Source organism: Eubalaena glacialis, chromosome 13 (genome assembly GCF_028564815.1).
Source record: "Eubalaena glacialis isolate mEubGla1 chromosome 13, mEubGla1.1.hap2.+ XY, whole genome shotgun sequence".
Classification (NCBI taxonomy): Eukaryota; Metazoa; Chordata; class Mammalia; order Artiodactyla; family Balaenidae; genus Eubalaena; species Eubalaena glacialis.
This window is the reverse complement of record NC_083728.1, coordinates 54,897,300-54,913,015: the sequence shown is the minus strand read 5'-3', so window position 1 is coordinate 54,913,015 and position 15,716 is coordinate 54,897,300. Positions and strand designations below refer to the sequence as shown.

At 50.7% G+C, this 15,716-nt stretch overlaps 1 protein-coding gene across 3 annotated transcripts in view; it reads right to left on the bottom strand.

Annotated features, from left to right (window-relative positions):
• Window positions 1-15,077, bottom strand: part of RRBP1 (ribosome binding protein 1) — a 58,417-nt gene extending 43,340 nt beyond the window's left edge. For 2 of the 3 annotated variants that reach the window (XM_061209664.1, XM_061209663.1), the window contains exon 1: window positions 14,842-14,923. The gene's annotated coding sequence lies outside the window, so the exon portion shown is untranslated. Of the gene's footprint in view, window positions 1-14,841 lie in introns of all 3 variants that reach the window. The other variant, XM_061209665.1, reaches the window with a different exon arrangement.
• Window positions 15,078-15,716: the final 639 nt, after the last annotated feature.

Below are 15,716 nucleotides of genomic sequence, written 5' to 3'. Positions count from 1 at the left end.
TCTCCTACCCCTCTCTTGCCCCTCCCTGCTTCCCTCTTCCCACTGGCAACCACTAAACAAACAAACTTTGGAGTTTGTTCTCTATACTGTGAATCTGCTTCTCTTTTGTTATATTCACTAGTTTGTTGTATTTTTTAGATTCCACATATAAGTGACATCATACGGTATTTTTCTTTCTCTGTCTGACTTATTTCACTTAGCACAATACCTTCTAGGTTCACCCATGTTGTCGCAAATGGCAAAATTTCATTCTTTTTTATGGCTGAGTAGTATTCCATCATATACATATATATAAATATATATGCGATATATATATCACATCTTCTTTATCCATTCATCTGTCAATGGACATTTAGGCTGTTTCCATGTCTTGGCTATTGTAAATAGTGCTGCTATGAACACTGGGGTGCATGTATATTTCTGAATTAGTGTTTTTGTTTTTTTCAGATATATACTCAGGAGTAGGAGTGCTGGGTCATATGGTAGTTCTATTTTTAGTTTTTTGAGGAACCTCCACACTGTTCTGTTTTCAACACTGGCTGCACCAATGTACATTCCCACCAACAGTGTATGAAGGTTCCCTCTGGCAGACAGCTGATTTTTAATTGCTATTTCAATTTCAATGATGATTCCAGAACCAGCTTTTGGGTTTGTGATCCAATCTATATAATTAATTTTCATTACTCCTTCCTCCAACTTCCATTGGTTTATACTGTTCTAACTTCTTGATATGAACACTCCATGATCATGGATTTATCAGTTTCTCCTGGGAATCTGTCAATTTGTGCTTTATTTGGAGGGCATCTTATTAGGTGAACATAAGATCAGAATTGTTACATCTTTCTGATAAAGTGTCTACTATTTTTTCCTCTATTATAAAGTGATCCTCTTTATCCCTAATAATGATCTTTTTTTCCCCACTTCATTCTGATTGTATGTCTGATTTGACATGAATACACTACTATGTGTAAAATAGACAGCTAGTGGGAAACTGCTGCATAGCACAGGGAGCTCAGCTCGGTGCTCTGTGATGACCTAGATGGATGAGATGGGGGGGGGATATATGTATATATATATAGCTGATTCACTTCGTTGTACAGCAGAAACTAACACAACATTGTAAGGCAATTATACTCCAGTTAAAAAAAAAAAGTTACGCCAACTTTTGGGGGGTTAATATTGGTCTAGAATCATTTTCTGCTCTCCATTTGCAACCTTTCTGGGTTCATATGTTTTAAGTGGAGCTCTTAAAAACAGCATATAGCTGGATTTTACTTTCAGACCAGCATGGCAATTTGTCTTTTTAACTGGTAGGGTTAGTTCACCAACATCTACTGTGATTGCCTATGTAACCGGACTCATTTATACCCTTGTTTTGCTATTCCTATTTACAATACTTTTTCTTTGCTTATTCCCCCCCTTATTTATTTATTTGCATTCCATTGGACATCTTTTCCTCTGTGTTTGAAAGTTACACTTTTCTGTTCTTGTGTGGGTCTGTGTGCAAGCGCTCTTTTTAAAAGCTGTAATGAAAATGTCTTTTCCCCTTACGTTCTCCTAACATACACACCTGACACTTCCCAGGAGCCTTGGTGCTCCACCCGCCTCTCCCTCACACATACCTGGGCGACCTGCGGGCGCTCGGAGTTCCAGACACTCGTGTTAAATGACCCAAATGGTTCCCAATCTGTTGCTGGCCACTGCTTCCTGCACCTCACGCCTTCTTTTGAGTCTCCCCAAAGTACATCCTCGACTACTTGTTTCAGCAAGAATCTCCTCTTACATCCTCAGTCCTCACAGCCCTGGAAGGACTTCTTTCCTCCACTCTCGCTCTTCATGAATGGATTAACTGGGTACAGAATTCCGTGCTGACAGTTATTTTCTTTCACCACTTTGAAGGTATTATTTTATCTGTCTTCTGGCTTTTTTGGTTGGCAGCCGTGGCAGGGTGTGTGCTTACTATGGAAAAACATGTTGTTGAGCTGTCATTCCTTTGTAATACCTTTTAAAAATACCCCCTCACTTTTAAGATCCATCTTTGGGGTTCTAAGCCTTCACCAATGCCTTTAGATGTGTATTTATTTTTATTATCTTAGTGAGGCTCACTGTGCTTTCTCATGTTTTTCACCAGTTCTGGAAAGCCCTTGGCCACTTAGTTCTTTGAGATTTCCTTGCTCCTGTTTCTTTGTGGTTGAAGTCCTAACTAGACCTCAATCTCTCTGTGCTACCACTCGGACATATGTTCCACTTCACCAATTGTCTCTTCAGCTGAATCTAACCAGCTCTATAATCAGTCCTTTGAGTTATTCTATTTTCTTTCATGTTCGCCTTGTTTTTTCCCTGGTGTTATTTTTTCCCATTAATGTTTTCCACTACCTACTTTTATACCTCTGACAGTGACTCTGGTGGGACTTTATTAAGTTGCAACCCTGTCTGGGCTGAATTTCAGGCTTGTCTCTAAAGAGCTATTTTATCTTTGCTTCAACGTGGCCTTCAGAGAAGGCAGCAGGTAAGGACACATTTTTAGATGCAGCAGCTCCTGTTAAATATTCCCAGGAGACTCTGCCTCCCCCGCCTCAGGAGAAAACAGATAAGCTCCGATGCCATCTCCCCTGGCCACTAGTCTGTCCCTTCAGTGCAGGTTTTACATGGGAGTGAGTGGGGTTCTCACTCCCCCCACCCAGCTCCCACCTGGACAGAAAAACCAAAGACCCAAAACCCAGACTTCGGAGGACTATGCGACACCCACACTGCAGGGTCAGCTTACTTCTGGACCCAGACAGTCCCCGCCCTTGGCTTACGGGATTCGGTAATTTCTTTTACTACCTTGTAAACTCAGCTATGCTTTTTAGAGAATGCTTATTAGCTCCATCTAACATTTCTAAATGTTTATAGAGAAGAGAGTTTTCAGGTCATCTCATCTAAAATGTTAAGTGTGACCTCTAATTCTTCTTCTTCTTTTCTTTTCTTTTTTTTTAACCTAAAACTAAGAGAAAACCTGGTAACTAAAAGATATAGTATTCGGAAATAATTTATTTCATGTTTTAAGAGGATGGAAATAACTGACTTCCTACTTCAAAGAAACAATGCTATTCATTTTAAAGAAAGATAAAACACTAAAAATAGAAATGTCTTCTATTCTAAGCCTTGGCTTATTCATCGGCCATTTCAGATTCAATTTCTCTGCTAAGGAAAAAGAACAAAGCATTGACATGCTTTTGTGTTTCTCCAAAATAACAGTCTTTGGAAAAGTAGGCACTTAAATAGACCTAAATCTTCTGAGCGCTTACGAGGAGCCTACAGGGCTCACTACACGCCCCTGAGGTAGGGATCAGGAATCCTGAGTCCTCAAATCACCCACGAGCAGTTCAGATGTGCAGAGTTCTTCCTGCAGTGGACAAGAAGCTCCCCGGAAGCAAGATCAGTAGTCTCCCCACCGTGTCCGATCAAACCTCAGCACATCCACGCTCCAAGCGTCTGCTGTGTGAAGGCTCCACTAAATACCAATCAGGCAGGGGCCACTCACTTACACGCTCACATGGTTATGAGAACCACCTTGAAACAGAAAAGCACAGGCATCCTGGTGGAGGAAGAGAAAACACACTGTGGCGTCTCACACGCTTTGGGAAAGAGTTATTTTCTTCTTGGTTTTTCAGGTTTTACACTATTGCAAATGGGGTCTCTCTTAAGTTTCATTTTCTGTTTGTTGCTGGTAATACTGACATGTAATTGATTTCTGTAGGGTGGTTCCCCCCGAGCCCCAGCAACCTTGCCTAATTCTACTAACACTTTCTTCCCAATCTTTCTATCTTCCGCTTCACTTCTCTTGAATTTTTGCACAGGGCAGGACCGCCAACACCGTGCTCAAGAGAAGGCGTGTCAGCTGGCATCCTGTTCTTCCTGATGTCAAAGCAAAACTTCTGGCGTCTTGCTATGCAGTGCGATGTTTGCTGCAGGCTTTCCTGTAGGTGTCCTTTCATCAGGTTCTTGGTTCTCTTCTTAGCTTAGTGTTGTTAAGTTATATGTTCCCAGAAATTCACTGATGTTGTTAAAACTTGCAAAATTATCACCATGTTGAGATGAAAAAAGAAGGCTTATACGTACAATGTGTGGTAGAGCCACCTCCTCTGGTGGTTAATAAACACCTATGACACTGCTTTGTTTTTATTTATTAGCACAAGTTGTTCATGATAACCACTCATCTTTTTAATGTCACCACATCTGTAGTGAAGTCCCATTTTACACTCTTGATATTATTTGTGCCTTTTTCTTGACCAATTTTGCTTGATATTTGTCAACATTATTCATCTTTTGTAATAATGAACTTCTCCACTGTATATTTACTTGTTTTCTGTTCCATTAATCCCTTCTCATTGTCACTTCCTTCTGAGTGGTTTATTTTGACTTTGTCACTTCTGGAGACAGATGCTTACTTAGCTCATTAATTTTCATCTTCTTTCTTAATATATGTATTTAAAGTTATCAATTTCCCTATAAATAATATTTTAGCTACATCCTACAAGTTTTGATGTGTAGTATCTTCATCATCATTCATTTCAAAACATTTTCTATTTTCCTTCTTTTTTTGACCTACAAATACATGCTAGAACTGTTTTATTTTAATATACACATACATGGAGATTCTCTATCTTTTTATTCATATTCCTAGTTTAACTGACCTCTGGTCAGACTACCTGCTCTACATAATTTCAATCCTTTCATTTGTTGAGATTGATTTTAAGGCCCTGGATACAGCCAATCTTTGAAAATTCTGAAGTCAAATACGTATTAGCTGGCTACAGTGTTTTGTTTTATTTATATAGAGTCATAGATCACATTCGTAACTTTGTTCAAGTTCTAATTCTTAGTGATTTTTGTCTGCTTAGCTGTCAGTTACTGAGAGGATATGCTAAAATTCTCTACTATGCTTATAGATTTGACCATTTCCTGTAGTTCTGTCAATTTTTGTTTTATATATTCTTTCATTTTCACCCTGTCTCTTGTAAACAAGAGTTGGATTTTTAAAATCCAGTAAGATATCTTTATGTTTTAACTGGAGTATTTAGTCAATTTACAATTTAAAAAAAATTTTTTTTTTTAAATTTATTTGGTTGCACTGGGTCTTAGTTGCAGCAGGTGGGATCCTTAGTTGCGGCTTGCGAACTCTTAGTTGCAGCATGCATGTGGGATCTAGTTCCCTGACCAGGGATTGAACCCGGGCCCCCTGCATTGGGAGCATGGAGTCTTAACCACTGTGCGCCATGAGGGAAGTCCCCAATTTACATTTTAAATGCTGATATAGTTGAGTTTAACTCTATAATCTTATTTTGTGTTATTTCCCCACCCGTCCTGGAGTTCTTTTTGTCTCCTTTCTTATCTCTTTTTGGATTGTTTTTAAATCACTCCATTTTTTTCCCCTCTACTATTGCAGAATACAGTTTTTATTCTTTAGTGACTACCTTTAAAACACAATAATATGTGAGGTTCAAAAAGTTCAAAGTTAAACAAAACTTTACTCCCTCCACTAATTCTAACACCCCTCTAACTTAGGTGTCATTAACCATATCCTTTTTCCAGCACCCCCCCCCAAACATTATTATTATTCTTTCACATTTGTTTAGAGTTGCCCAAATGTTCCCACCTTCTTCATTCTTCTTTCCGTTTGGCACTATTTTCCTTCCAAGAACATCCTGGAGAATTTCCTTTAGCCAAGATGTCACTAATTAACCGTCTTGGTTTTTGCCTTAAAAGTTACCTTCATTTCACCCTCACTCTGGAATTTTTTCCTTTGGTTGCTGTATCACTACACTTTCTACACGTGGGTGTTTTTCCTTTGTTTGGATGGGTGTCTCCTCCATTCTGTACAATTCTCAGTCATTATTTCATCCAACACGGGCTCTGGCACACCACCTCTTCTCCCTGATTCTCAGTTGGTCTTAGAAGTTACGGCCCTATTTGGTTCTAAAGTGAAGTCTGTACATTCTGCTCTATCTTCCAGTTCAATCAAGCGTTTCAATCCGTTGGGTTTTTAACTATAGTGGTTGAGCTGCCCATGGCTAGAAACTGCACCTGATTCCTTTATCAAATTTGCTAGGTCACTTAACAGTTCCCTTTCTTTGTAGGTATTTTCCACCTTGTCTATTACTTTAAGCAGAGTAAGAAGAACTTTTAAACACTGTGTCAACCACTCACTGTCTCTGTTTTCACAGACGATCCTGCTGGTCCTCATTCACTGAACGTGCGGCATTCTGTTTGGTTATTCTCAACCAGGGATGCTTGTTTGCCTTGAAAATTACACATGGGGATTCTCTGAGCCGAGGATAAAGGCGCAGTCCTTCAAAGACCTGCTTGCTTGTGGACTGGCCCTGGAGCACTCTCTACAAAGAATCAGACTTGGCTTGAAAATGTCCTACCTCTGAGGTCACGGGATCTGCATGAAGGACAACATCTCAGGAGGGGACGGGCTTACTTCTGACTCACCTTCACCCTGGAGGTGCAGGAGTCCTCGGTGGGCACAGCTTCCATCATCCTGCCCACCTTGGTCTCTGCCCCCTGCGCCCAGAGGTGCCATCAGAACTCTCAGTTTGCCCAGTTCACCGAGTGCCCTCAGGACTGTGCTCACCATCCAGGGTTATCTTTGCACTGAGACTCTGGTCTCCTCACTACCTTCCTCAGGCTCTTCCAAGCCGTTCAGTGCTTTCCGCAGGTGCTGTTTTCATCTGTTCTGCAGCACTTGCCCCACCCGAGGGAGAAGACTGGTCCAGCCCACCAGCCCACCCTGCCACCGGAACACAGCCCGCCCTTCTTCAAGCTACTGACATTTGGCACTGCTGCCACTCGTGGCCAAACCAAACCCCAACCAGGCAAGCTCTTAAAAGGAAAGAGGTCATCCCTGCAATGGGACCGGAGGGCTGCTGTGTAGGGTGACTCCCAGATCCAAGCCTGGATGCACATCTGTCCCAAGAGGAGGGGAGCCTGCCCGGTGCCCTTGCCTTCCGGCCCTGGGCTCTGCACAGGGTCCCAGCAGGTGGGCAGAGGCTCAGGTGGAATGACCTCTGGTACCCAACGGCCGGCTCCTTTGTTTTGAAGAAATCCACTTAACACTCCAACAGTCACTACATTTACCTTGCTGGGACCGGGGTGAGGTGGGGGGTCTGATGAAGAATCTCCCCGCAGATCAAAGCTCTGTGAGCCCTCCCTCATGTACTGCGAGGCGCCGCCTTTCTGCTTGGAGAGCATCTGCTCACCGGCAGTAAAACCTGACCCTTTTCCGCAAGCCCTATGAAAAGGCTCATCTTTGATGAACCATCTCCAGGACACGGGGAGGGCAGCACAAGGGGGTGCTTCTTATCAGTAGCAGTAGTAACTCAACTTCACCCTGGTTCCTGTTGAAGTCATGTTCCAAGCTCCTATGCTGCCGGTGGGAGTACAAACGAGGACCAGTGCCCTGGGGAGTCTGCACTGTTGTCCACGGCTGAGCATATGCCTCCCGTGGCCGCAGCCCCACGCCTGGGAACAGACCCAGCGGAAAAGTGGACACGCGGTCGCCAAAGTCAGGGGCAAGACTGTATTTTACAGTATCATGTAATTTAGAGTACATCGAAACAGAAGCCCCAAAGCGGAAACTATCCAAGTGCCCCGGCACAGTGATGTGCAGAGAATATACAGCAGGGGGATGAACTACAATAGCCCAAGACCACGGACGGACCTCGTGCTCACACGTAACGTCGAATGGGAGGCCACGATGAGCACAGGCCACGTGTCCACTTGTCCCGAGTTCACGCGCAGGCGGGAGGGACCTGTGAGCTACAGGTCAGGGGTGTGGTTACCCCCGGGCACAGGCAGCTACCCAAGGGGCACGAAATGAGCTGCTGGGGGACAATGTTTCTTGGCCAGCTGGTCACATGGGGCGCTGCTCCGTGAGGTGTAGACGGGACAGTGCATTTTTCTATATTTGTATTTTACTTTAGTAAAGAGTTAAAATATGTATATACACACATGCCAACTTTGATAGGAAAATGAATCCACACAGCTCGCAAAGGAGGAGCATCTCTGATGCCAGGCGGGTCCTGTCACGGCACGTCCACTCCTGCCACCCCCAGGCCCCTCACGTGCGCTCACCACGCAGCTCCCAAGAGAGGGGAAGTGGAGACCAAGGTCACGGTGGGCACCGCCTCCCGCCTCCAAGCCCCACAGACCTCGCTGTCCCCGTGGCTTCCGAAACCAGACTGTTCAGAACAAATCTCAGGGCTTCCCTCTGAGGTTGGAGGTGACAACACAGGCTGCAGTGGCCGGCTCGGCCGTGGCTAAAGCCCCGTCCACGCCCCTAACAACATGTCACTAACGAGGCCGCTGTTGACGGTGTCGTCACCGCTCACTCTTGCGCACTGACCCCTTCCCCGAGTCACTGCAGTTACTACGAAATTGCCCAACTATGACGATCTAGAACTCACCAAGAAATGAAAACGTGTTCAACAGAAATAAAGCTGCATCTAATTCCTATGCAGGATGAGCCTTAATTAAAAAGGAAATAGTTTTTGCTACAGCTGAGTTGTACATTTTAACCACTGAATGAAAAGTTCCAATAGAACATACTGCCTGGGCTGAGGGCCAGAACCCGGTCTCTCACGGTTCTGCGTGAAATGCGTAGGCCAGCTCCTCCCGTCAGGAGGGGCCAAGAATCTATGATCTACTTTTCCATTTCTTTGCCTAAAAGCAAAGGCAGGCAGAGAGGAGGCAACGAGGGATGTGGGCTCGGCCTGGAAGGGCCTGCGACCAGCCAGCCCGCCTGGCTCCAGTATCCCACACCTGCCCAGCGTCCACGCCCGGTCCTCGAGGAAACGCCATCTGGGAGGCGGGAGGTTCATCTCATCCAGCCCTCTTAGTCCAACAAAGTCTGACTAAAAGAAGAGAGAATGGAATGCCAACTACCAGAAAAGAATTTCCCCTCCTACCACGAAGGAACACTCTTGCTCACGAAACACGAAACCCACCTCTTTTCAGAGGCAGTGCACGGTTCAAACCAAAAATAACGTTTTGTTTCCTGGTGAGGGCGTCATCACCGATACACTCGGCTGCTCTGCAAACCCATCTAGCTCATCAGCTCCGCCGGGAAATAAAGGATGCTCGCTGAGAATTCTCCTCCTGGAACCAGCGCAGGCACCTGGGAAGGGCCCGGTCTGGTGAGGCCCCCGCCTGGGTGACGGACAGCAGAGAACAGGCAGCGCTGAGACCAATCTAACCGGCCTGCAGGTGCAGGGCACCTGGGAGAGAGCAAACGCCCAAGCCTTCTGCCAAGGTCACTTCAGAGCCTTGGCTTCTGCTGGCGGAGCAGGATGGGCCACGTGTGGCAGCACCGCCATGAATGTAACGGTCAGTCTCCCAACTGGAGCCAGGCTGGAGGGAATCCAAAAGTCGCTTGGCTTTGGAATATGTTTTTTGTGTTTATGTTTGATGCTCTAGGAATCCAGGCTACTTGAGGCTAAATGATAATGTACTCACAGAACACAGGCACTAGAAAATCATCTGTTAGCTCGGCAAGGATGGGCACCTACTGTATACCACTGTCCAGACACTAGGGACACCTCGGGGAAACAGGGGGGCCACATCCCTGCACTGGGAGAGCTTACACTCCAGTGTCAGAAATGACAAAGTCAGTCACATATGTGACACATCAGGTGGTGATAATGAAAACAAAGCCACGCAGAGAAGTGGGACAGGGGTCACCGGGGCTGTCACTTTAAATAGGGTGGTCAGGGAGGTCACAATGCACAGACCTGAGGATGGTGGGGGAGCAAGCCACATGGCTGTCTGGGAAAAAGCTCCCCAGGGAAAGCAAGAGCATGTGCAAAGGCCCTGCGGCAGAAGGGCCTGCCCGGGAAACAGAGGGAGGCCAGTGTGACCAGAGCAGGGGGTGGGGGTGGCAGCAGTGAAGCCTGAGGGAAAAGCGGGGCCTTGGAGGCCACTGGACAGACTCAGGCCAAGGAGGGTCCTGAACACAGGGTGACACGATCTGCTCTGGGAACAGACCAGAAAGCAGGGGGTGAGGGCAAAAGCAGGCAGACCACTTCAGACCTAGTGAAATAACCCGGGGGATGAGGGGTCTGCACCAGGCTGGCACCAGGGGATGCGGTGAGAGTGGACGGAGCTGATAGGTTTGCCGTCGTAAAGGATACAAGTGTGAGAAGGCACGGAGTGAAGGATAAACCACGATGTGTGGCCTGAAAGATGGAGCCAACTGGCCTGGTTTCATCTTACACGAGGAGGAAACTGAAGCCAAGGGAGGAGAACAGTCACATCCAAGGTCACACCACTTACTCTGGGGACTAGAACCCAGACCAGTGCTCCGCCCGCTGCCCCAAGCTGCAGCCAGTGGGGGACGCTGGTGACTACTCAGGTCACATGCGGACGCCCTCCAACTCCTCTTCGCTCTCAGACGCTGGGGTAGACAGTGTCCCTCGGGGACCGCCGGCACCCAAGCACGTACTGTGAGTGAGGCTGGGAGGAGAGCACAGCCCCTGCCCCGGGAAGACACCCACAGTCCACGGCTGCCACCCGAGAAAGCGGAACTGGTGTGCCCAGAAATTCCCATTTTCCCCAAAATCTAGATTTTTAACAACAACAACTTCTCCAATTTTAAAAGGTGGCTTAGTTGTTTAGCAACCCGGGCCTGAACAAACCTCACGTGCCAGCCAAATTCCATCCACGCAGGGCTCCAGCTGGGAACCAGTCTCAAGACAGCCTGAAACACACCTGGTTCACTCACACCTCAACCAGGGTCAGGGCACAGAATTAAAGCTTTGGGTCTAAGATGGTCTTCTAATCCAACTTTGGAGCCAGCAGATGATATTCACTATCACTATAAATAGCTGATCACTTCCGGCACAACCTTAGGGGCCTCCTGTCTGACCAACAAGAAAGTAGCTGTCTATCACTCTGGGTTCTTTGTTAACTGGTTTGACGTTACTCTACACAGTGTACTAAGATGAGGCCACTAGTACAGCCAAGAATTCAGAAATTCTCCCCAAATACTATCCAGTGATCCTTTCAAAGTTCTATGGAATATAACAAAGCCCTGCAAATAGCCAGGAAACTGCCGCCAGCCAAACAGGAAAACGCCTGTACCCTGGACCGTGTAAGGTTAGGAGACCGGCAGCTGTTCCAGCCTTGCCAAAATAATCAAACGTAGAAATTACAGAACTTTCTTTATAAATTAAAGTTGCCCTGCGTTGCTAGGCAGGTGGGAGATGCATGTCACTTACGGCTCTTAAAGGAAACACGCTACATGTGTCTGGCCTTCAGTCGTGGGAGTCGGCCTGCCTGTTTCAGGAGACTCATCAGAACTTGTGTGCCTAAGAAAACAGCCTCCTAGGAAGTCCCCAGGTTAATTTTCTATAATGCTAAGTGGCCCTCTTGCCCAGGCTCTCTCACTTAGAATTAAATATTTACTTTCCCTACAAGCCATATGTTTTCGGCCCAATACCTATTTTCCGTGTCTGTTACATTTGACCACTTTGATGCCCTTGGTGTTAGGTAAGAAGCTCTCCAGGGCACGACCACTGTCTGTGCTGCGCCCCTGCTCCCCCGCCTTCTTTCCCTTAACATGCAGTTTATAATGCACACCAAGAGTCAGGAACAACTGCTTTCTAACGGTGACATCTTATTAGGTGGAAGCGCATGAACTGCCACTAGTTTAATTTTATTTAACTTTAATTAAGTTGAAATACCTCCGTGTGTCTACCGTACTGGACAACACAGTTCTAGATGGAGTGTCTTCAGACACGAACGAGGTTTGTTTGTGGTGTCTGAAGGCCTGGCACACAGGAGACGCTTGACAAAGACATGAAATGAAAGCACTGTCTTGGTACTGCCACACCCCACACTGACTCCCCGCCTTCGTTTCCATCTTCCAATTCCAGGTGCTCCCTGGGGTACTTACTGTCCCAACGAGTGTGGAATTATATAGCCTGTAGGTGTTGGTGAACATTCAGAAGGCCGTACCCACATCGCCCAGCAGCTGGGCAACAGGAACTGACCTGCTGGGCCTCTACATTCTCATCCACAGGATGGGAACAACCACATCTACGCTATGGAAACGGGCTGCTGTGAGGCCGAGATGTACACCAAAGCTGTGAATCTGAGTCTAAACAGTAAACCTTAAAAATCAAGTTGGGCTGAGCTTCAGTTGTCCAATGAGATAGCTGGAGAAAATTTAACAGGTGTGCTGGTCTACCTCATTTCATCCGCAATTATTGTGTTACGGGCCAGGCCTTAACCATCGCCGGGCCAGGACGTACAGATGGACAGCACTGTCTCCACTGTCATCATTCTCACTGACCATATTTTTTTCTCCCAAAACAAGGTTTTAGCACAGAAAAATCTGGATTCTCGAAAGAACTGTTGACTCCCTGCCTATATGTCACTCACCTCCTCGTTACAACTCCTTGGGATAAAAAAGAACAAGTAAGAAAAGTCTGGGGTCCTGACATTTTTAAAAGGCATCCCTGCTACATAATAAACCAGTATGCCAATCAAATTGTTTGCATTCAGCCACTTACGTGGAATTTGGTGCTGTATCATCACTACAGCCTACTGACTTAGGGCTCGTTTCAGCAAAGAGCATAATTGCTCAAATGTGACTCAGTGGCTTGGGATTTATTTAAAATTCTCCCATCACCAAAAACTATTCATGCACCAAGGTACCAAACTAACTTCTTAATCTCTGTAGAGATGTTCAGAGGCCGACTCCTAACTGTGAAAGCGAAGAGTTCTGATCCGGCACAGTGCCTGCGGCTCCACTCCCTGGCGGCTGTTTCCAGTCCCAAAGACACCTTTCTCTCCTTATCTGGCCACCCACCCCGCCACCCCGCAGCTCAATGGGTCCAGAAGCCCTGAACGTGCAAGCCCTGCTCCGCCTCCTGCCTCCAGCTTTCCTCCTTCGCTTCATCAGAGAGGGAAGTGGCATCTCCAGGCCCTCAGAACCGGAAGCTTCTTTCTGGAAGGGAAACAAGTTGGCAGCCCACAGTGGGCCTGACCTTTGGAGAGTTCATAAAGGAACAGAGACGTCACCACAGCCCGCTGCGGGATCACCGAGCCTTCTCTGGGGTTGGATCAAGGGGAAGTCAAGACAGCCAAGCACAGAGAAAAGCGTAGGGGGAGGCAGAGTGCTCCCCAGCCCCGCGGGAACAGCCAAAGCTCTGAAGAGACCTCCTTCCCCAAAGTCCAGAAAACGCCACGCAGATGCCCCCGCTCTGAAGGTTCCAGCACACCAGGCAAACAGTGACCCGCGAGGCTCCCAAGAGCCTGCAAAGTTTCGTTTTCTAAATGCTTCCTAGACTCTGCTGACCTCCGAACTCCAGGAGTTATTGCCAAACCTCCTTCTGCTGGCACAAGGTCCCAGGGTTTTCCAGCACTTACCTGGGAGGCTGCCGGACCCTACAGTGAGTGGGTGGTTCTATCTCCAGGCTACAGATAGGGAAACCCGGGTTCAGAGAGGTTAAGCACCCTGAGCAGAAGGTCTGCAGCGTGGCAGGGGTGGGATCCAGACGACAGGACGTGGCAAGGCTGCGTCCGCAGCGGGCGGGCCAGAGCCAAACCCAGACCCCACCTCCCTCCCGGCCCGGACACCCTAGAAACTCATGCAAAAACAGTAACAGTCAACACCTGTGGACTACTCCCTACATGTGCTGGGTCTTCACGGTTCTCTCTCTGGCAGCCCGGCTGTTCCGACGTGGAAGCGGACCCCGGAGTGTCGGAAGCGGACCCCGGAGTGAAACAGCCTGGCCGACTCCCCATGGTGCCGGCTTTCGGAAGCCCACCCCTTAGCCATGACACCACCCGAGCTACCGTTTGTGACCTGCAGTGTGGGGAGGGTTCCCCGAGGCTTCCCAGATGCTGCCCGGGAAGCGCGGACCCCAGCCCGCCCTCCCATGCCCGGCGCCAGGCCGGGAGCCCGGGACCCGGGGCGGGAGCGAGGCGGGGTGCCAGCGCTCTTGACGACCGGGCCGGAGGTGCCACTTCCGCCGGACCTGGCACCGCCGACCCATTCATCGTCCCCCCGCCGGACGCCCTTGCACCGGGTCCGCGAGGCCGACCAGGCAAACAGCGCCCCCGGCCCCACCGCCAGGGGGAGCAGGGAGCCGCCTCCCGCACTCCGGGAAGTTGCCACCGCGGCCGCCGGGCGTCCGGACCCGCACGGTCCGGGTCCCCGCACGGCGGCCCCCGCGGCCCCGAGCCCGGCCCGCCCCGTCGGCGCCTCCCGGCCCCGCCGCGCCCCCGGCCGCAGCCCGAGGCGGGCGCGCTCGGCCCGGGCCCCCATTCAATCCCGCCCCCTCCCCCGCCGGCCCCCGCCGCCTTCCGCCCGCCCCCACCCCGCCAGCCCGGACTCCAGCCCGGCAACGTCATTCAGCCGCTTCCCGAAGCTTAACCCCTTCCTCCGCCAGCTGTGCGCCGCCCCGCCCCGCCGCCAACTTTCTTCGCCCAACTTCGGAGCGCGCCGGCCGGCCCGACGGCCCGGCTGGGAGGGACGGAGAGAGGTGGGGGGGGCAGCCACGTCTCGCCGCGGGGCCGCCGCAGGTCCCGCAGACGGCGAGGGCGTGGGGTCCACACCTCGGGCACGCTCGGCCAACGCCCCTGCACGGGGTTCGGCCCGGCACACGCCCCCGGGGCCCGCCCGGACCCCCAGGGTCCGCGGCCGCGGCGACGGCCGGGGTCGCCGCCGGGGGAGGGGCCACCAGGGAGACGTGTCACTCTCGGCGCGGCCCGCCCGGCCCGGCCCCGGCGCCCCGACGGCCTGGCCCGCGCGCCGCCGCCGCCGCTGCAGGGCCCGGCCAAGTTTCTTACCTGCAGCCGGAGACGCGGGAGGGAGAGCGAGAGGGCAGGAGCCGCCGCCGCCGCCGCCGCCGCCGCCGCCGAACCGGGAGAGAGGAGCCGGCCGAGCCTCCGCCGAGAAGCCGCCCCCAAGCAACTGCAGGCGCCGCGACCCCGACGCCACCCGCCCCGTCCGCGCCGGCCGCTCGCTAGCTGCGTGCGCGCGTGTGGAGTCGTGGCACTTTCTGCCTCGGAGCTGGCAAACGGCCCCCTCCGCCGGGATCACCGCCTCCTGCCTTCCCCACCCGGGCCAGCCATTCATAGAGCCGCCTCTCCCCATTGGCCCGTGCCCCGCCACTCCGCCGGCCGCTGACCAGTCAGAGCGCGGGCGGCCGAGCCGCGGCGGCGGCCATTGGGCGGAGAGGCGGGTCTCCGCTTCGGCCAATGGGAGAGGGGAGGAGCTGCGGGGAGCCGCGGGGGCGGGGCCGGGGAGGGGCGGAGCCGCGCGGCGGGGCTCTCGGCCCTGCGCGGTGGCGGGGCGGGGCCGGAACGCGCGGCTGAACTGGGGGGGGGGGGGGGGGGGCGCCTGCCGGCCCCGCCCACCCCAGGCCAGCGACCCTGCTTGCCGGTGCTGATTCCGGGAAGGCTGTGGCCTGGAGGGCCGCGAAGGTTCGAATCCCGGCGGCGCCGCGCCTGCGCCCCTGGCCCCTCCGGGCTGAGATGGCGGTGGGTGTCACCCTGAGCAGGGTTGCGCAACATGCGAACTGTAGGGAGAAATGCTTCGTTTAAAACCAACTGACTTCCCCCGCAGCAGCGCCCCCTCCGGGCCCTAGATGTGAGAACAAGTTCTGCTGGGGGTCAGTCCAGAGAGGGCACGGCACTATCTTCAAAGAGATTGCAATCAGCAC